General features: G+C 36.1%; 1 long non-coding RNA gene across 1 annotated transcript in view; it reads right to left on the reverse strand.

The window, feature by feature from the left end:
* Nucleotides 1-23,385, reverse strand: part of LOC147826797 (uncharacterized) — a 36,706-nt gene that overhangs the window by 9,178 nt on the left and 4,143 nt on the right. The window contains exon 2 of the long non-coding RNA XR_015453412.1: nucleotides 15,446-15,557. This is a non-coding gene — a long non-coding RNA (uncharacterized LOC147826797). The remainder of the gene's footprint in view (nucleotides 1-15,445; nucleotides 15,558-23,385) is intronic.

Here is a 23,385-nt window from a genome sequence, read left to right on the forward strand (position 1 = left end):
GGCAGCTCTTTCCAGCTCGCATTTGCTTGCTAATAGTATCTATGTGTTCTGCATTCATGTTGAGAGAGATGTGGGACCAGGTGGATGACTAGGTGAATTAGACAGTTTCAAAACCAAAAGGCATAATTTCTCCCCAGCAGAAAAATAACAAAAAACAACATCAAGAAAACAAACAAACAAACAAACAATACTTGAAAATATAACATCTGCTAATGAAGTTAAGTAACCTGGGAAAGTTGAGCACTGCCATCAATCTTAGCCCTCTTAGGACAGAAAGAATCCTTTCCTGGTGTTCTGGATTAGATTTGCTGAAGGAGACTAAAATGAGTCCAGTTTCTCTGAGTCAAGAAGCTGAAATAGAAGCTATCTGAAGAAGGAAGTTAGGCTCAAGAAGAAGGCAATTTGGCTCAAGAAGGATCCAGATTCCCATATGAATAAAATACAGTCATTTTCTTTTCCTGGAAAAGTCATGAATTAACACACATTGAAGTCCTCATATGGTGACCTGAAACATAGATAAAAGATTTCAAGACTTTTCAAAATTAAAAGATATGATTTTAAGCTGTTCAGCTAGTAGGAAAGAACTGTCTTTAGCAGGTATATGGAGGATTAAAAAAAAGAAAGATGAAGCATAGGAGGCAGATGTAAGAAGCTGTGTTTTGAGTATGTTTATTTATATGCCCATTACACATCCAAACCATCATGTCAAGTAAACAGTTGAACATAAGTCCTTTGTTTTTTCCTTTTGTAATAAAGGAAAAGTAAAACATAAAGTAGGATCAGAAATCTTATTTCCCCCAAATTTTTGTACTTCTGAGTCGCTCTTGGATCATGCCAGGACACTTTTCAAAGTGATAGAAGACGGTGACATACTAAGAGCACAGAAATGCCTAGAACTTCTTGAAATGACAGTTGATTATCATGAGATTTTAAAGTTTTTAGTTCTGTGTCATATTATCTGCTGAGATCAGTTTTATGTCAGAGAACACACATTTCCACAATGCTTTTATCTTTCAATATTAGGCATCATTATGTCTGATTGTAAAGATTAAAAGTCATCCAGACCCTTGTTTTGACTCGCTGACAAGCAAACTGAGGCCAAAGAGATTCCTGGATTTATTTTTTCATTCAGTGGTTCTAACTTCCTGACAAGCTGGAAGGAGATCATGTGACATTCAAGCTGCAGTGCTGAGCCTTTCCCTGTCTCTGAGACAGTGAATAAACAGGGACTGTGTGACTCAAAGCAGTGTTCACATCTTCTTGCTCATTAGTCTGCTTGCTCCAGAAAACACTGCTTGGAATGTCTGTGGCTTGAGTTGCTTCTCTCTTGACTCTTCTCCTAAAGAGTCAAACAACAGATTTTCCAGTGTGTACTGCCACTGTTCTGCTGTCAGGACTCTGAGGAATGGTTCTGCAGGCCTCTGAATATTTTACCTGGGAAAGTGTCCCATTTGTAGCAATTTGTAGGCTCTGATGAACAGTCAGTTTTTCATCATTTTTAACAAATAGCAATCAGTTCCCCTCCAGCAGATCATTTTCCCCCACTTATTGCCTACCTACGTGACCTTCAGACTGCATTAGCCATTTGTATTTTTAAATTGCATTTTATTTAATTGTAAAGCACCAATGAGATGAATAAATTGTTTTGTATTTTTTCTCTATTATACTGCAGCAATATTTCTCAGTATTTTATTCATTATTCAGAAAGAAAGGAAACATTTACACATTTTTCTCCCTATTACCCTACTCCCATACAATTTTAATACCACAGATGTACCACACATCAGTTTGTAGACTATGGCTTCTTAAAGTTACAGTGAAGGCTTCTCCTCAGTAAAGAAGCAGTTTTTACCTCCTTTGGGCACAATATATTCCCAGCTGGGGATGCATATATGACAGGAGTTCATCTTCAGAACTGATGAGAAAAAGTAGGAGGGAAGGAAAGGAGGTGAGTGGTATCCGCTGTTGACATGGCTGCCACTTTCTTTTCTTGGGGAAGAGACTACACACTCTCTTAGAAGTTATGATATGCACACATCTTTGTGAACCAAATGTTCATTTACACCAGTGTAATGTCACCTGAGAAGAGTAAACCTCACACTTTAGTTCATTTTCTAGTTTATTTCATCCAGTAATACTTTTCCTGAGAAAGAGTTCTCATTAAAGGTAAGTTCATAAGCTACTCAGGCACACTGTAGAAACAGAATTATTCCAGATATTTCTTTGTCATTTTTCCCAGAGATGCATTATAACAGGTCAAACAGACAAAGGGTCAGTAAAAAAATGACAAGCAATAGAATTGGAACAAACTAGTTGATTTTTTTATGTCAACAAAACATGACATTAGTGAAATATTCCTACAAATGCTATATATATGTACCTGGATTTAAAGGGTAAAGAAGTTGGTGCGATGCTTTACTACCCCATAATGTATTGGCCTTTATGTCTTCCTCTGTGTTTTCAAAAATTCTTCTATATTCTCCATGTTTATTATTTGAATAATTATTTCTAGTTAAAATTTTTATGATTGTGACTCTATTACAAAAGCCTTTATAGAACCAATGTGAATAACATAGTTTAAAAATAATTTACATGCCTATTATTTATAGATTTATATAGAAATACCTCTACGTGGGCTGGGAATTTAGCTCAGTGGTTCCACCACCTGCCTCTCAAGCAGAAGGACCTGAGATTGATACCCGGTACCAAAAAAAAAAAAAAAAGTAATCTGTGCAGGCGCTAACAGCCCCCTGGCCCAGTCAAAATGAGAGAACACATAAATAAGTCTCAAAACCAGACTTCCAGATCACCTACAGCAACCCCAAAGGGAAACGATATGGAACACTCTGATACTCAATCACCTGGACCCACTGAACTGCCAACAAAAGGGGATCTGGAAAAAATGAAATCAGAAATAATTTCTCAGATAACAGGAGAAATTGTGCCTCTAGTGCAAGACATGATTAATAAATCTAGAGAGGAGCTCAGGAACATGATGGAATCCCAACATAAGAAACAAATGGAATCCATAAAACAGATGCAAATAGATTTCCAGGACATGAAATACTCCACTGAAAGTCTACACAGCAGAATGAGCCAATGTGAGGACAGACTTTCAGATATAGAAGACAAGATTGCAATTAGTGACCAGGAAAAGAAAAATTGCTTCAAAATTATAAGGGAACATGAGAAGTCAATCCAGCAGCTGCTAGATGATGCAAAGAAGAATAACAGAAGACTGATCTGAGTCAATGAAGAAACAGGAGAGAGTGCAGATGACATGAAAAACCTCTTCACAGAAATAATGGCAGAAAACTTCCCAAGCAGGGGAAAAGAACTTGACATACAGATAAGTGAGGCATATAGGACTCCAAATAGCCTTGATCAAAAAAAAATCTACATATAGGCATATAATTGTTAAGATTCCAGAAACACAACAGAAGAACAAAGTTCTCCAAGCAGTGAGAGAAAAGAAACAAATCACATACAAAGGAAAGCCCATCAGAATCACAGCAGACTTCTCCACACAAACCATCAAGGCAAGAAGAGCTTGGAGTGACATATTCCAAGCCCTAAAAGAAAACAGCCTCCAAACCAGATTGATGTACCCTGCAAAACTATTTTTCAAAATTGATGGAGAAATAAGATACTTTCATGACAAAGAGCACCTTAGGAACTTTGAGAATACCAAACCAGCACTCCAAAGAAGTTTACACAATAGCCTAGGAACAGACATTGAGGATCACAGCACCAGAAAGCAAAGCAGAATGAACCCATCTGGCATGACAAGAAATTAAATGGAAAGGGGGAGAACCCAACAAAAAGAAAAAGTCATGGCAATGACAAGTCAATATGTTTCAGTTATAACCATCAATGTTAATGGTCTCAATTCACCAATCAAAAGAAATAGACTGGCAGAATGGGTCAAGAAGCAAAATCCAACAATATGCTGCAAACAAGAAACACACTTATTTCAAAAGGAAACTCATAGACTGAAAGTTAAAGGGTGGAAAACAATACTCCATGTGGTAGGAACCCCCAAAAAAGCAGGAGTAGCTATCCTCTTTGCAGATCAAATAGATTTCAAACCAACACTGATTAAGGGAGACAAAGAAGAACACTACATCCTGGTAAAAGGAAGAATCCAAGAGGAAGAGATGACAATCATAAATATCTATGCAACAAACACTAGTGTACCCAACTATATAAAACAAACACTAACGGACATGAAAAGTCATATATGCACTAATACAATTGTAGTGGGGGACCTCAACACCCCACTGTCACAAATAGATAGATCAACTAGACTAAAAATAAGTAGTGAAATACTAGAACTCAATCAAACTCTTGAACAAATGAACTTAACAGATGTTTACAGAGTCTTTCACCCCACAAAATCAGAATACACATTCTTCTCAGCTGCACATGGGTCATTCCCAAAATAGACCACATACTTACACATAGAACATGTTTAAGTAAGTGCAAAGGAATTGAAGTTATCCCCTGTATATTATCAGACCATAGCGAGATGCAATTGGAGATCCATAGCAAAAGAAATTGGAAAAATTTCATAAATATGTGGAAATTGAACAACACACTTCTGAATAACCAATGGGTCACAGAGGAAATTAAAGAAGAAATCAGACATTTCCTTCAATTAAATGACAATGACAATACAACATATCGGAATCTATGGGACACAATGAAAGCAGTCTTAGGAGGGAAATTCATAGCAGTGAATACACATTTAGGAAAACAGAATGAGCCCAATTAAACAACCTGATGCTGAACCTCAAGCTTCTAGAAAAAGAAAAGCAGGACAACCCCAGAGCTCATAGAAGGGAGGAAATTATAAAGATCAGAGGAGAAATCAATGCAATGGAGACTAAGATAACAATACAAAAAAAATCAATGAAGCCAAGAGTTGGTTCTTTGAAAGAATCAACAAAATTGACAAACCCTTAGCCAACCTTATTAGAAAAAGGAAAGAAAAGGCCGAAATCCATGCAATTAGCAATGAAAAGGGTGAAATTACAACAGACCCAGCAGAAATCCAGATGATCATCAATACCTACTTCCAGAACCTACATGCCAATAAGATTGAAAACAAAGAAGAAATGGACAGATTCCTAGATACATATGAATTACCAAAGTTGAACGAAGAAGACCTAAAAACTCTGAACAACCCAATATCAACAACGAAATTGAAAATGCAATTAAAAACTTATCAACTAAGAAAAGCCCGGGCCCTGATGGCTTCACTACTGAATTCTACAAGACATTTAGAGAGGAAATGCTGCCACTACTGTTTAAACTCTTCAATGAAATTGAAAGGGAAGCAATACTCCCAAATTCATTCCTGAAGCAAGCATCACCTTGATCCCCAAAGCGGAGAAAGACCCAACTGAAAGAGAACTATAGGCCAATCTCACTAATGAATATAGATGCAAAAATCCTTAATAAGATACTGGTGAATAGAATGCAGAAGATCATCAAGAAGATCATACACCCTGATCAAGTGGGTTCATCACACGCAAATCACTCCATGTATCACATTATATCAATAGAGCCAAGGAAAAAAACATGATTACCTTCACAAATACAGGAAAATATTTGACATAATCCAACAGGCAATTATAATAAAAACCCTACAAAAAATTGGAATAGATGGTCTCTACCTCAAACTGAAAGAAGCCATCTATGAAAGACCAACAACCAATATCATACTAAATGGTCAAAAACTGAAATCCTTCACACGAAAATCAGGAACAAGACAAGGATGTCCACTATCACCACTCTTGTTCAATATAGTGCTGGAAACATTAGCAATTAGACAAGAGAAAGAAATAAAAGGAATAAACATAGGAAATGAAGAGTGTAGGGGGCCCTGCCCCCCCCCGCTGGAAATCTTGAGTGCCTTTTACGGACATATCCGGGCCCGCTGCAAATCTACCCGGCAACAAGGAAGTAGCCCCAGTACCCTCCTCTTGCTCCTCCCCTCTAGCCCTACGGTATATATGTTGTAACAGCTTCTGCAATAAACGAGACTTGATCAGAAACCTGTCTTGTCTCCATCTCTCGTGTCCCCTGTCCCCTCTCATCCTCGCTCCCCCTCTAGGGTCTCCGTTGACTTACCCGCGGGCCGGGACAGAAGAGGTCAAATTGTCATTATTTGCAGATGACATGACACTCTATATAGAAGACCCCAAGAACTCCACCAAAAGTCTTCTAGACTTAATAACCAAATTCAGTCAAGTAGCTGGTTTAAAGGTCAACTCACAAAAATCAGTAGCTTTCCTCTACACCAATGACAGACTCACTGAGAGAGAAATAGGGCAAATAATTCCTTTCACAATAGCATCCAAAAAACTGAAATACCTAGGAATCAACATAACGAAAGAAATCAAAGACCTCTTCTCTGAAAACTATAGCACTCTGAAAAGAGAGATTGAAGATGATATCAGAAAATGGACAGACATCCCCTGCTCCTGGGTAGGAAGGATTAATATAGTGAAAATGGCCATACTTCCCAAACTGCTATATAGATTTAATGCAATTCCAATGGAGATCCCAGCAGCATACTTCATGGACCTTGAGAAAACAATCCAAAAATTCATTTGGAACAAGAAGAGACCCAGAATAGCAAAAGCAATTCTAGGTAACAGAGACATGGCAGGGGGTATCACAATCCCCAACCTGCAACTCTACTACAAAGCTACTGTGATAAAAACAGCATGGTACTGGCAAAGAAACAGACCAGTGGACCAGTGAAACAGATTAGAAGATGTAGAAATAGCGCCAGACACACTCAGCCATTTCATCTTTGATAAAGGAGCCAAACACCATCACTGGAGGAAAGATAGCCTCTTTAATAAATGGTGCTGGAAAAATTGGGTTTCAACTTGCCAAAGATTAAAACTAGACCTATATCTCTCACCATGCACTAAACTAAAATCAAAATGGATTAAAGATCTAAATATTAAAATAGAAACTCTGAACCAGTTGGAACAGAGGTTAGGTAGAACTCTTAAAGACATTGGTGTAAGAAAAGGTTTTATGACCATAACCTCAGTTGCCCGTGAACTAGCCCAAACAATCAGCAAGTGAGATCTCTTCTTATTAAAAAGCTTCTGCACAGCAAGAGAAACCACCAGCAGTGTGAAGAGACAATCCACAATGTGGGAAATAATCTTCACCTGCTTTTCCTCAGAAAAAGGTCTACTATCTTGAATCTATAAAGAACTTAAAAAGATCAGACCTCCCAAATTTAAATACCTAATCCGAAAATGAGCATCTGAAATGAACAGACATTTGTCAAAGAAGTAGAAATAGCAAATAAATACATGAAAAAATGTTCAACATCACTGGTCATTGGAGAGATGCAAATGGAAACAAAGCTGAGATTCCACCTCACGGCAGAAAGAATGCCTGCTATCATGAAATGAACCAATAAGAAATGCTGGCAGGGCTGTGGGGAAAGATGAACCCTGCTCCACTGCTGGTCGGAGTGTAGACTGGTACAACCACTGTGGAAATCAGTATGGAGACACCTCATAGAACTAGGATTAGAGGTTCCATTTGACCTAGCCAGTCCCCTGTTGGGTATCTTCCCAAAAGAATCATACCACAGCAATATATGTGCACCCATGTTCATAACAGCACAGTTTGTAGTAGCTAAAAATTGGAAACAGCCCAGTTGCCCATCAACTGGAGACCGGATAAAGAAAATATATTGCTTTCCATCAAGCCTTTTTTAAGTAAAATGTCACTTGACATTATATGTGGTTAGTTAATCTGGTGAATTTCTAAAAGGTGATACTCATATTTATTTGTACAGTTATGTATATTAAAACATTCTTTCTCTTTTTAAAAATGAGGAAAATATAAACAAACTCCTCTCCCATTCAACAGTGTATCAGGGTCTGGGAAGGCAGGTCTCACCTCACTGCCAGGCACCATTCCAACATTACCAACTGTCCTCAATATTCACGAAGTCCTTTTAGGGTTCTAAGCCTTTGTCACACTTTATCTTCGTTCATTATTAACTTTTAATTCTTATCCAGGGCTTTATTTCTTGACTTCATTGTCGGACCTTTTACTTTTATTTTTTAAATTTTTTTCCCATTATGTTTATTGGTGCATTTTAGGTATAAAATATGGTTACATACATCATTCTGATCTTGTACCATTACATGAGTATCTTGATTCCTATTTTTTCCCCTTCCCCTGCCCTCCCTTCACCCCCTCCACTCTTCCCTATTTGCAAAGACTTTGTTTCCATTTTTTCCTTTTCTCACATTTTTTCTTTTCCTTTCTTTCCTTCCCCCTACCCCTCCCACTTCCCCTGTTCCTTTAGACCTTTACTTTCTATTACCCAATATCAATTATACATTTTTAAAATTACAATATCAAGATCTAGGAGACATTACCACAGATTTTACAGAATTTAAAAGGATATAAAAAGCATATTAAAAAAATCTGTTTTGAGGGCCGGAATTTAGCTCAGTGGTTTTGCAGCCTGCTGAGCAAGCACAAGGACCCAAGTTCATTCCTGGTACCAAAAAAAATCTGTTTTGACATAAATTTCACAACTTCTAAGAAGTACCTTGGAAGACAAATTAATGAAACTGACTCTGGAGGAAATATAAAATTTGAATAATACCTATTATAGAAAGTATATTCCTAGCTTGAAATCCTACCTATATAACAACAGGCTCATATATATTTTAACTGATAAATTATAGCAAACATTTAAAGCAGAAAGAAAAGGAACACTTCTCTCCTCATTTTCGGAAATCAACATTGTGCTAATCCTGAAACCAGATAAAGATAGTAGAAGAAAAATGTATGAACATAGATAGAAATTTGTTTAACAAAACAAACTATTAGAAGTCAGATCTGGCAGTATGTAGAAAGTGGTTTTGCTATAGGCATGGGAGTGTTGGTTCAGCATTGGAAGATCCACCCCCAAAAGTCATCATTTTAACAGAGGAAAGGAAAAGGCCATATGATCCTGTCACTAGTTGGAGAAAAAGTGTTGGACTAAATTCTACAGCTGTTCATGGTAAAAGCTATCAGGAGACTAGAAGTAGAACAGAATCATCTCAACAGATTAAAGACATGTACTCCATACTTCCAGCGAGAATGCCTTATATGAATGGAGAAGATACAATGCTTTCTCCCTAAGGTGGGGAACAAGGGCAGATATGCCTACTCTTCATCTGTCCATTAAACTTTGAAACATGGGCACAAACCAAAATAGTCTGGCAATAAAATGACACAATTGGGATAGGATTGGCAAGGTAGAAGCAAAATCTTTATATGTAGATGAAATAATCGTCTACAGAGAAAATACTAAGAAATCTCTAGGAGCCCCTAGAACTTGTATTTGAATTTAGCAGGATTAGAAAACACAAGGTATATATAAAAATTGAGGTGTATGTATATTTGCTATAAATGAAGAACTGGACATTGAAATTTAAAAGTTATGTAGGAGTACAAAGGACCTAGAAGAGTAAAAAGAAAAGAAAAACAGTTTGGAAGATGTTTTATACATAATTTTAAGACCTCCTCTAAAGCTACAGTAATCAAGGCAGTGATGGTATAAGGAAAGACATATAGATCATTGGAATAAAACAGTGAATCTAGAAATAGAACCGCACATATATAGTCCACTGAATTTTTTACTTTTATTATCAAGGGTCTAGAAACTTTTTACAAAATACCTGTTCCTCCCTTCTGACATTTTATTTTAGTAATTGTTTCGCTCATGTTTCTCCAACATAATTCTATCCTTGGCTCTCCTTCATCACAATATTCATTCATTTAGTTCTCAAAATTTCCACAGGATGTGACTTTGATTTCCACTCTAGTCGTATCCCCAACCCCATCCCTTGGCTGTGTGCTTTCACTACCTATCTCACCTTAGGGAGGGCATCTTAGGAATTAATATTAAAATACATGCTATACATATATACATATATATACCTATTTCTCCATCTGCTATCAAAATATGTATTTATGCCAAAGGAATTATTATAATGCATAATTTCCCCTAACGAATTTTATATTTTAACAATTCATCATACATTCTTACCTTCAGAGACACTACATTCTAATTCTATCAATTCTGCATTCACACTATTCCATTTATATTCTTTCATTCACTCAATAAATATCTCCAAACCACCAAGTAGGGGTCTGATCTTCTGAGATGCTATTATGTGACAGGAAAAATCAGTAGACCTATTCCTGGTCTCGGGGTTGTAACATGTTGCTATAAAGTAACCATGAAACCATGTAAGCATTGCATAAAGGTTCAAATTTGAATATTACAGTGCTTTTTGAGAGTCTCTTCCCATTAAGAAGTTTCTTTTTTTCTGAGAATGGAAAAGGCTCTATACTAAGCTACACTAATAGCTATCTTCTTTTTCCTTTACTGGGAGGAAAATAGTACCCGATCTGAAATATTGACACTCCTTGCTGGCAACATGAAAGCTCGAATCAACTCTTCAATCAAAATTTACAAAATAGAAGTTATATATTTTAAAGGCAGCTGCACTGGATTCACTAGTTGTCAGCCTCAACATTTGCTGTTTGTATGACTATGACTGTTTACACCTCAACTTTCTTATCTGGAAAGGCAGAGAATTAGTATTTACCAGTAGCTTGTTATGAGGAATATGAATATTGGCCTATGTACAGCCTTTTATACAAGGCCTTGTGTGTAGGAAATGCTATATGCATTTACTGTTATTATTAAATAACCTGATGAAGACTACATTCAAAAATGAATCCCCTAGTGACCTCTATTATCAAATCAGACCTGTACGTTTTCACGAAAAAATATAAGCCTGGAGATATGACAAAAACACATTTTTAAAATTCAGCAAACTTTTTAAAATTACATACATAAAGTAAAAAGAATAATGATTTTCTGATGAAGTATTAAAACAATACTCAAAACGAATCATTGAATATGAATGTAAAAGCAGCCAGAAGGTTATTGTTTTTCTGCATGACAAGCAAACAAGACTAGAGGGGAAAAAAGACAGTGAAACCCTTCCTAGCTCTGAGTACTGAGCAATAAGTTATTATGCGCCGCTCCTGAACATCTCTAAGCAGAATAGTGACACTCTGAATATTTACAAGCTGCAGGCTGCTTATGTCTAGGAAAAAAAAGTGGTCTAAACTGAAGGAAAAGACTGAAGCTGAAATCTTACTGAGGTATAGAATAACAAAGGGGCACCATTGCAAAAACAACCAGTTCAATTCTTATAAGACTCTCCCAGTGTCTTGGCAGCATCTGTGGCCTTTGATGAGAATGACATGAAGGGTTTATCCATCTCCCTATCATCTCATTCACCTGATTTCCTGCATTACATTTGCTACTTTGATTTAATGTCTTGGTTCTGCTAAAATGTTCTCCCCAGAATGGGCCTTTCCTGAAGCAACCAGCTTTGCCAAGTTCCCCTTTAAGTCTAGCTAATGCTGCAAAGCACCTGAATTGTGATTGCATAAACTCTGAGAGGGCCTCTGCTTTTATGATACCCTTCTGTACCTGCTTTTTCTCACGATTATCCCCCACCCCCCAATTAGTAAAGTACAAAGATTTCCAGGATAGGGTACTAAGTGGCTTATTTTGTCCTAATGGAAAGGGTGTCTCAGGCACTGGGAGGATGCCAGGACATCAGTGTGGAGGGCATGAGTGGATGAGGTCAACCAATCCTGGAGAAGGGGGAGGAGTGCTACAGAGGAGCCAGGGCTGCTGTGGACGTGAAGTTTACATCCAGCATCAACTCTGCCAGGGGTGTGATGCAGCCAGATACCTCCTGGGCACCAAGTGTGAACATCTCTTTCCATCTCCCTGTCATTTGTACCAAGTAGATAGTTTGAATTATAAGGGCATTTTACCATAGAATTTGGCAAATAATGCAAAACAGATCTTTTCTTTTTTTGTTTCTTCTCTTTTCCTTCCTCCTGCTTTCTTTCCTTCTTTCCTTCCTCCTCTTCCTCCCTTCCTTCTTTTCTTCCTCTTTCTTTTCCTTCCTTCCTTCCTCCCTTCTTTCGTTTTTTTTAGTACTAGGAATCAAACCCAAGAATGCTCCAACATTGAACTACATCTTTAGTCTTTTCTATTATTTATTTTAAGATAGAAGTCTTAGGCCCTTGCTAAATTATTCACTGATTTTGAACCTGTGCTATTCCTGCCTCAGGCTTGATAGTTGCTGAGATAACCATCACACACCACCACATAGATTTTTCTTTTCACTTTTTTCCCAATGGCATTAGTTTTTAAATATTTACCTTTACACAACTTACCATGACTAATGATAAATAATACATGTACAAAGTACTAAAACCATCTAATCTGCATTCATTTATTTGAAGAGATGAAACACAGGACAGGTAAATATTGAATCAGTCACAAGTTATTTAGAAATGACAATATATGTTACTGTTTGAAGGAAAAATTTGTTTTTCTTTAAAAAAATCTTTGTACTTGACTCTAGTGATTCCTCTATCATGAATTATAATCTACTTGCCTATGTCTGGTTTGTCCATGAAATGATAAGCTCTTTTCCGGTAAGACCATGTATTATTTATTTTCATTTATTTAGTGTTTCATTGTGTGTAACAGATGCCTGAAGTTTCTTACACTTGCTACTTGATGATCTCTTTACTTCTAAAAAAATGAAAATATTATCAGGTCCAAGAATACCTTGTGATTTTTGAAAGAATCAAACAATAGAATGTAATAATAGCCACTGTCCTAATTAGGAACCTCATATATCATTTTTATAGTGTCCTATAAAATGCAGAGAATTTTAACTTTGAACTTGAAACCAGACTGAACTGGTCACATGTGTTGCTTAAAATTCAGGGCTGAACATCTTGTGTGTTTTTAAACTAGAACATATACTTTTCAGGGGGATGTGTCAGCTATCTCCACTCCAAATAAAGACACTAGGTCCCCTTCGCTGGGGGAGTGGGGCAGTAATCACATATCCAGCCCCTAATTTGCCAGATGTGGAGAATTTTCCAGTGCCCACAGTATAGAAGATTCCAGACAGGAGCCCACAACTAGACCTTTTTGTTGGAGTGGCCAGTTTTCTCTATCATTACAATGTACTATTTTTCCCATTAAAGAGTCAAGGATTAAAAAAATATAATGAGAAATATATGAATATCAGTAATCTTTGTTATTTGCAGAAAGCTAGACAGTGTCAAGAGTGAGACACACTTTTGTCACAACAATGATTTTTTGCTTCCTAACTGTATATATAAAACCTTTAGGAAAATCATTTAACTCTTCTGAGCCTGTCTCCATGTTTTATATATATGCTCATGCAAACAGAGGCCTTTCAGTTTGTATAATTCAAGGAAAAATTTTCCTTAAATCTACCAGGTGTCAAGCTGTGTGTGCTTGAGAGACAGACTGGTTTTCTCCTTCTGGATCCAATATGTGAGTGCAACTAAGCAAGCTCAGGGCTCTCTTCTTTTCAAAACAAGGATATAAGAGTGAGACCAGAGCAGAGTAAGTGAAACTCTGGCCAACATCTCTATTAGCACCATTTCTTGGTCTTTGCTTTACTTATAGAAATTTTACTCTAAATCATCTAACTGCACTGATATTGAAATGTGCATAGTGAATTAGTTCTGATGACTGACCCTTCTTTGATGCATATTTTCCAGATCCTTGGAGTCCATGACAGTTTATTTGCCCCCACCCAATCTTACCCACCATAATCTATGTAAAAAGAGACATCAGGCCGCTTCATTAAATTTCAAGATAACATGCTGGTAGAGTCAATTGAATTATATATTTGTAAACAAATTTTTGCCAGTTCAAAAGCAAACATAACTTTTTCAATTTTAAAAAAAAGCAATGTCATTGTCCTGTACCTTCAGTAGTGACCAATGTTTAGTACAGAAATATTTTAAATATTTTTACGGGCTTCGAAGTTCCTCGCATATGCAATAATGAATTTATGTCTTTGTCTCCTTCACTAACTTGGTGCCTTTTCTAGGCCAGGAGCTCTCATAGTCTCATTTCTCTGCTCTCTGGACTTAAGAGTGGTGACTAATGCATAATATATGCTCAAAAAATGTGTTTGTTTACTTAAGTCCAAGTCCAGAAGGAGGGTCTGGGAGAAAGATGAAGCCTAGCGATAACAGTATACAAATCTTGGGTGAATGAAGTTGTGATCACCTGTATCTGTAATATCCCTGAGTTGATAGTTACCTCCCAGGGCACCTCTTGGCTAATTAGATTAACCGTTACTGTCAGAGCTATCTAATTGCTTGTACTGAAGAAAGCAAATCGCAGACAGTAGATATCGGTATAAAATCAAACAGAAAACAGGTGTTTGCTAATTAAACCTGAGATTTTAATGAATGACCCATGCAGTTTTGGTGAACAAATACCACTCCTGGCATCTGCTGTATAATTAGGTTTTCTCTGTCTCTCTTTCTTTCTTTGTCTCTGTCTTTCTGTTTGTCTCGTTCTCTCTGTCTCACCCTCCTCTTATCTCTGAATGAAAAACATCGTAGTAAAGAATTGTGAAATGAGAAGTTAAAAAATTGGTATGATCGTTACCATTTGTAAACGGAATAAAAGGAGATGTTTTGAAACAAACCAGTCAAAATAAAACAGAATACACCTCATTCATATTCACATACATAGGCACAGAAGCACAGATATGAATTTATCTGTTCATACATCAAAAGACATAATATATTGGTAAAAGAAGTGGCAGAACTGAGAAGGATGGGGAAAGATCACATTAAAACATTTTAATCCCCGAATTGGTCACAGTACCCTGGGGAAGGCTTATTATTATGAGCTCTGGTTCATCTACCATTTGAGACTTTTATTTTGAGTTAATTGGGCTTCCTGCTGAGATGACCTCATCTGATGGATGTTGCCTTTTGCTTTTCCATCCATTTGAAAGGGAAAGAGGAGAAGCTAATTTTAAAATATAATAATGTCTGTAGAATATGCCTGGTAAGCAGGTCTAACTGTACAGAAATGCTTTGATTTTTTTATGAAAGGTAAAATGAGGAAAGAAACTTAGAATGTCTTCATAGAAAGGACACAAAAAATGGCAGGGCATTTTGTTGAAATCATCATTGTGGAAACATTTTCCCACCAACAGTCTTTGTGAGTTTGAGGGCTCTGGTAAGTGACTTTCTAATTGTAGCTATTTTCGGCAATTAAACCTGCCTGCAAGATCTCAGTCCTGGTAGATGTAGACTTAGAAAAACTACTGAGTGGTGTGTCAAATAATAAACAATCAAATGTGTTGAAATCTAAGGACATCAAGTAGCCTCTGGTGCATGTGCTGCTGAAGTGAGCACACAAGTACCTTTTTGAAATGTTTTTTTTTAACTCATTCTAAGGTGTGAGACCACAAGGCCATAGGCTAAGACACAAGTAGCATACCTTGTAGGCCAGCAGTTTGGAGTGATCTACCATTTTCTTTCAAGAATGAAACCTGAGGGCTCGGCAGGACACTTGTCTAGTAAGCAGGAAATCCTAGGTGCAATCCTCAGCACTGAAAAAAAAAAAAGACATATATGCATGATTGGGAAATAAAATGTGCTGCTAGGCTCTTAATGAAATATTTTGAATAAGTATCTGTGACACATATCATACTTCATTTGCTTTTTAATATATGCATATTTTGGAGAATTTTACAAAATTGCTTCTCTTCTAAAATAGACAAGCCACAGCATTGAACATAGTCACACACTATATATTGTTCAAATGTGTTAATGTGTGTGCTCTCTGTATGTATAAAATGCAAACTGACCTATAGGATTGTGGATAAAATACACTTGTTATGATATTTCAGAGAAGAATGTCACCTTCCTTGAGGTGCTTTGCTATACTATGTATGGGAGTTCACCAGTGATTGCTTTAGATGGTCCCCGAGTCCCAGTCTCCTTTTTCTTGGTTTGTAGGTCCCCAGCAGAGGTCCATACTACTAGGGACACTGACAGCATCCATCAAGAAAAGATGGTGTCTAGGCCTCTGTACCACTGGTCTCAGACTTTCATTTTCAGAATGCCAGAGGAAAGCCAGGACTAAACCCTGGTATTGTTTCTCTTCATTTCTGGGACATACACTGTCACCTTGGGCCTGAAGCAGTGAGTTTTGCTTATACTTGAAGTGTCCCCAAACCCCTCATTGAAATAATTTAAGCAAGGACCCTCAAATCTCAGACTCCAAGGAGCCAGGGCCAGTCTCTGGATGAGTGGAGAAGGCTCTGTCCTCCTCCTTCCTCCCCATTTGCCTCTTCTGCTGTTCTTTCCCTGACAAAATTCTCCCCAATCCAGCTCATTTCACTTTATAACTTTCATTTTAATTTTAAAAGTTCTATATCAATTACTTACAAAAGGTGATTTATATTGATATGTAATTTACATAGCACAACTACAATTAAAAGAATGTGGGTTATTTATTAAGAAAAGAATATTAATCCTTTTGAAGCGTCTCATTGCAGAGATAACCATCTCTCTGAACTATTTGTTTTCTCCTTGTTTTCTCTTAATGACTTTGATACATATATATTTATCCCTAAAGGATACATTTATTAGTTTTGTTCATTTCAAACCATACATCAGCAAATCTTAAGACACATGGTCCTTTTTACATTATTTATTTTATTTTTCATTTGTTTTGAAATCTGACTCAATTTTAATGTGTTGAACGACACTGTTACCAAATGATATCAGCCTTATTTATCTGGGGAAACAAACATGGTCATTATGCATTGCACTTTTTATATAATATCGAATTTGGTTCTGCCAACATTATTTTCAAGATCTACATATCTTTATTCATGAGTGAACTCAGTTCCAGTTTTCATATGATTCACATTTTTGTCTTGTGTCGGGATCAGTAATTGCAAATGTCTCCTTTTCTCTTCTCATCTGAATGATACTATTCATCGTGGTGTCCTTGCTTTTCTTGTTGTGTTTTCCAAGCAGATTTAAACTAGTCATTATTTGTTTCTTTCAGGAATCGTTTGCCACAGGATGAGAATCCATTTTTTTTTTTTATTAATGCAGAGAGACTGACATAACTGAATTCTGGATTTTCAGGTGTGAGCAGTAAACAGTTGACGTGTTAGATTGTCTTCATTGGAGAGGGGCATAAGAGTCCTTAAAATGTGGAGAGAATAATGAAATGCATATTTGGTGGTCAGAGACATGGCAGTGTGCAAAACTTATAGATCAGTCATCGAAGTTATTTCCTCTTCTTTTCAGCACCTAGCTATGTTTTATTTTTTTCGTGTGGCCTGTTTTTTAAATGTTTGCCATTTCTTTACATTATTATCTTTATTTTGTTTTTACTTTCATTAATCCATGTTTGTAGTACATAATGATTGCATTCACAGTCTGGGATTAGTACATGTATGTAACACATTTCAATTCTCTTCTTTTCCCCCATTCCTTTGACCCCCCCTTTATTTTTCCAGTATCAGATTCTTTTAATTTATCTTATATAACCTTATAAAGTTAATGATCATACATATATAGATTAAAAACCAAACTAAAAGGCCAAAGAACATATAAAATATGTAAGACAGTTGTACTGAGTTAAAGTACACTTTTAGATACATTGTCCATGCTGGATTACAATACTTTTCTTTTTTCTTTCTCTTTTTTACTTATTATTTGTCTATTATTTTGTACCTTATTTTATATTGAATTTTTCATATAAGAGAAACCGTGTGATATTTAAGCTGGTGTGTCTAAGTTACTTCATTTATGGTATCAAGGTGCATCAATTTTTTTACAAATGACTGAAGTTTATCCTTTTTTAAAGCAGAGTAGCACTCCACTGAGTATAAATACCACATGTTTTTATCCATACATCTGTTGATGGACATATGTGCTGATTCCAAGATCTAACTATTATGAATTGAACTGCTATAAACATGGATATGAATACATCACTGTGATATGAAATTGTTAACTCTTTTCAGAAGATACCTAGAAGGGAAATAGCTGGATCAAATGGAACTTCTACTTCTAGTTTATTGAGGAATCTTCATACTGATTTCCATAGTGGTTGTACCAGTTTACAGTCCTAACAACAATGGAGAGGCTTTCTTAAAGCCTCACTAGCATTTGTTATTGATTGATTTCTTGATGGTAGCCATTCTTTCCGGAATGAGTTGGAATCTCAGTGTTTTTTTAATTTGCATTTCTTTGAATAGTCAGGGATGTCAAACATTTGTTTATATATTCATTGACCATTTGTATTTCTTCATCTGAGAGATGTCTATTCATCTCAGGTGTCATTTTTTACTTAGGTCTTTAAATTTTTTGGGGGGGTCTATTGCTTTGAGTTCTTTATATATTCCAGATACTAGTCCTTTGAAGAGTAGCTGGAAAATTTTTTTTCCCATTCTGTAGGTTGTCTGTTCATTTTGTTAGTGTGGTAGCTTTGCTATGCACAAGTTTGGTTTTTTTTCATTAAGTTTATTGGTACATTTTAGGTATACAATACAATTACTTTCATCATTGGGATCTTGTACCTTTACATGACTTATCTTGGTTCTTATTTTTTCCCCATTCCCATGCCCTCCCTTCACTGCCTCCACCCTTCCCTATTTACAAAGACTTTGCTTCCATCTTTTCCTTTTCTAATATTTTTTCCTTTTTCGTTCTTTCCTTTCCCCTCCTTTCCCACTTTCCCTGCTCCTTTAAACATATTCTTCCTACTTCACATTACCAATTATACATTTTGAACCTTATTTACACTTTCCATTTTTCACACCAGGAAAATGATTCAGTATTTACATGTGTGTGTCCTATTTATTTCACTTAAGAGCATGGCCTCAATGTGCATCCATTTAGCTATAAATGCCTCTCATTTCTCATTCTTTATGGCTGAGTAGTACTCCATTCCATAGAAAAAACACATATCCTTTACCCAGTCTCCAATCAATGGGCAATTGGGCTGTTTCCAAGTTTCTAAGTTTTAGCTATTACAAACTGTACAGTTATCAACAAGGGTGCGCATATATTACTATGGTATGATTGTTTTAATTCTTTTGGGAAGACACTTAGGGTCAAATGGGACTTCCAATCCTTGTTGTTTGAAGTATCTCCATATTGATTTCCACAGTGGTTGCACCAATCTGCACTCCCACCAACAATGGAGAAGGGTTCCTTTCTCCTCAAAGCCCTGCCAACATTTGTTATTGGTTGATTTCTTGTTAGCAGCTATTTTTTCTGGGGTGAGGTGGAATCTCAGTCTTGTTTTCATCTGCATCTCTCGAATGACCAGTGATGTTGAACATTTTTCAAATATTTATTTGCTGCTTTTACTTCTTTGTCTGAGAAATGTCTGTTCATTTCAGATGCACATTTTTGGATTGGGTCTTTATATTTGGGGGTCTGATATTTTTTAGTCCTTTATATATTCCAGATAGTAGATCTTTGTCTGATGAACAGCTGGTAAAACTTTTTTTCCCACATTGTAGGTTGTCTCTTAGCTCTGTTGGTGGTTTCTCTTGCAGTGCAGAAGCTTTTTAATAAGATGAGATCCCAGTTATTGATTCTTTGTTCTAGTTTCCGTGCTTCTGAGAGTTTGTTCCTAAAGTCTTTTCCTATGCCAATGTCATCAAGAGTTCTACCTAATTTATCTTCCAGGAAGTTTAGTGTTTCTGTTTTAATATTTAGATATTTAATCCACTTGGATTTTAGTTTAGTGCATGGTAAAAGATAGGGGTCTAGTTTTAATCTTTGGCAAATTGAATTCCAGTTTTTTCAATACCTTTTATTAAAGAGGCTATCTTTCCTCTAGTGAGGGTGGTTGGCTACTTTGTTGAAGATGAGGTGGCTGAGTGTGTCTGTAGTTGTTTCTGCATCTTCTAATCTGTTCAACTGGTCCTTAGATCTGTTTCTTTGCCAGTATCATGCTGTTTTGTCACAGTGGCTTTGTAGTATAGATTCAAGTTGGGGATTGTGATACTCTCTGCTATGTCTCTGTTGCCTAGAATTGGTTTTGCTATTCTAGGTCTCTTGTGGTTCCAAATGAATTTTTTAGATTGTTTTCTCTAGTTCTGTGAAGTACACGGTTAGGATGTCAGTCGGGATTGCATTGAATCTGTGTAACAGTTTTGGAAGTATGGCTATTTTTCCTATGTTGCTTCTTTCTACCCAGGAACAAAGGATGTCTTTCCATTTTCTTATATCCTCTTTGATCTCTTTTTTCAGAGTGTTGTAATTATCAATGTAGCGTGCTTTTGCTTCTTTCCTTAGATTCATGCCTAGATATTACATTTTTTTGGATGGTATTGTGAAAGAGATATCTTTTCATTTTCTTATATCTTCTTTGATCTGTTTTTTAAGAGTGTTACCTTTCTCAATGTAGAGGTCTTTTGCTTCCTTCATTAGATGGGTTCCTAGATATTTCATTTTTTTGTTTGATGTTATTGTGCAAGGGATTGTTTCCCTAATTTCTGTTTCAGTGAGTCTGTTATTTGTGTGCAAGAAGGCTATTGATTTTTGAGTGATGATAGTGTATCCAGCTACTGTACTGAATGTGTCAATTAAGTCTAGAAGTCTTTTGCCAGAGTTTTTTTGATTTTTCTATGTAGAGTATCATATCGTCAGCAAATAATGACAGTTTAACTCCTTTTCCTATCTTTATTGCTTTTATTTCTTTCTCTTGTCTAATTGCTGTGGCTATTGTTTCCAGAACTATATTGAACAGGAGTGGTGATAGTGGACATCTTTGTCTTGTTCCTGATTTTAGCATGAAAGTTTTCAGTTTTTGACCATTTAGTATAATGTTGGCTGTTAGTTTCTCAGAGATAGCCTTTATCAAGTTGAGATAAAGACTTTCTATTCCATTTTTCAGTAGGATTTTTACCATGAATGGGTGTTGGATTTTGTTGAATGCTTTTTCTGCATCTATTGAGATGATCATTTTGTCCATGACTCTGTTAATATAGTGTATTACATTTATTGATTTATTCATGTTGAACCATCCTTGCATCTCTGGGATAAATCCAACTTGGTCAGGGTTTATGTTTTTGATGACACTCTGTATTCTGTTTGTCAGTATCTTATGCAGAAGCTTTTTAACTTGATGTGATTTCATTTGTTGATTCTTGGTATTATTTCTTGTGCAACTGTGATTTTGCTCAGAAAGTCTTTCCCTACACTTATGTTTTCAAGAGTTGCACCTATTTTGTCTTCCAGCAGATTGTTTCTGTTGTAATATTTACATCTTTGATCTATTTTGATTTTACTTTACTGCATACTGAGAAATATGGCTCCAGGTTCAACCTTCAGCATGTGGATAGCCAGTTTTCCAACACCGTTTTTTAAAGAGGGTATCTTTCCTCCAGAGAAGAAATTTGGCCCCTTTGCCAAAAATAACATAGCTGGTAGGCCTGGAGTTATTTCTATATCTTCTATTCCATGAGTCTGTTTTTTGTTTGCCAATGTAGTTTTGTAGTATAATTTAAAGTCTGGGATTGTGATGTCTTCTGCCTTGCCCTTGTTGACCAGAATTACTTTTGCTCTTCTAGGTCTCTTTTGTTCCTGTATGAATTTTAGACCTGTTTTGTTCAGTCCTGTAAGGGATATTATTGGGATTTTGATTGGGATTTTGATAAATCTGTATAATAGTTTTGGAAATGTGGTCATTTTGACTATATTGCTTCTGCTCTTCCAGGAATAATGAATATCTTTCCATTTTCTGATTTCCTCTTCAATCTCCTTTTTTCAGAATACTATAGGTCATATTAATTGTTTATATCTCTATTCCTTTTTTAAAGTTCCTAAAATAAATCTTAGGCTTTCATATTTTGCAGTCATTTTTTCAAAATGATTATAATCCTTTGTCTGCTGACTCTTCCTTACAGTAGCTTATCTACTTGTGTTTGTGATGATTATTGTGCAAACTCATTTCCTCTGTACCTTTACCTTTGTTGCTTGATTTTCTGTATCTAATGTGTGTTCTCTGACACAGAATTTGAATTCACTTCTGTCTGGTGTTTGCAGTTACCAGCACCACAAAATAGTTTAAAAGTAAGCATCCAATTTAATTTTATTTCAGTATTTGTAGGAGAAAATGGATAATATTAATTTACTATTAAAAGTAAGCATAGCTGGTATTGTATGATCCCCATTTTTAATTCTTTTCCTTTATTTCACCTCCCTTTCCCACAATCCGGATTGACAGGCAGTTCTTTTTCTGGTTCTTTTTGTAGGAGGGGTTGTGTTCTTGTTACCTACCACATTCTTTATAAGTTTCTTTGTTTTTCTTGATAAGAAGGTAGAATGGAATGGAGGAATCTCAGACTTATGTGAGAGCCCTTTATTTTACCTACTTCCCTTGCAGCTTTTGTCTCTGGCCTCATCTTGCAGAGCCCACTAAAATGAAGCTCGAGTCCTCACACCAGCAAATACCTGGAACAAATATTTCCTTCTTGGGGCCCTCATATTGCTCTATTTCCATTTTTGGATTGAGCTATCATTTGTATATTGTAAAAAAGTGCTGTTAATACCTTACCCAGGTTTTTCGATATTTACTCCCATAAAGTTTCTCATAAGCATCTTACTTGTTTATTTATTTTTTATTTTTATAAACAATTTTACAGTCACAGTCAAACTGAGCAGAAGGTACAATTTCTTATATCCCCCTTTCCTCCACACACTGCACAGCAGTCTTTCTTATTATCAAAATCGGCCATAATCACTGAAGCCCATAGTTACATGGGAATTCACTCTTGGTGTTGCAAATTGTATTGATTTTGACAAATGTGTAATGATATTGTTATTATAGCATCAAAGTCAGTAGTTTCCCTTTCCTGTAAATTGGCTTTCCTCAATCTATTCTTCCCTCCTTCACCCAACATCTGGCAACCCATGATCTTTTTATTGCCTCCATGGATTTTTGCTTTTTCAAGATGTCATAGAGTTGGAACTGCATAGTCAATGCCTATGCTAATCGTTTTCCACTTAGTAATATGCATTAGGCCTCTTCTATGTCTTTTTATATTTAATAGGTCATTTCTGTTTAGTAATGAATATTACTTTGCTGTAATATCACATTTTATATATCCATTTGTCTATTGAAAGAGATCTTGGTTGCTTCCATGCTTTGCCAATATAAATAAAAATGCTATAAACAACCATGTGCATATTTTTGTGAGGACATAATTTCTCAAATCATTTGGGCAAATATCAAATGATACAAATGATGGATCTTATAGTTAGACTGTTTTCATTTTTGTAAAATAAAACCTACCAACTGTCTTCTAAAGTATAGCAGTTTGCATTCCCACCTGTAATAAAGAAGGGTTTTTATTGCTCCACATCTTTGTCAGCAATGGAGTTTCCAGTGTTCTC

The sequence above is a fragment of the Heterocephalus glaber genome, unplaced genomic scaffold (genome assembly GCF_053883595.1).
Source record: "Heterocephalus glaber isolate CG9 unplaced genomic scaffold, H.glaber_assembly_v1.0 deba00001461, whole genome shotgun sequence".
Classification (NCBI taxonomy): domain Eukaryota; kingdom Metazoa; phylum Chordata; class Mammalia; order Rodentia; family Bathyergidae; genus Heterocephalus; species Heterocephalus glaber.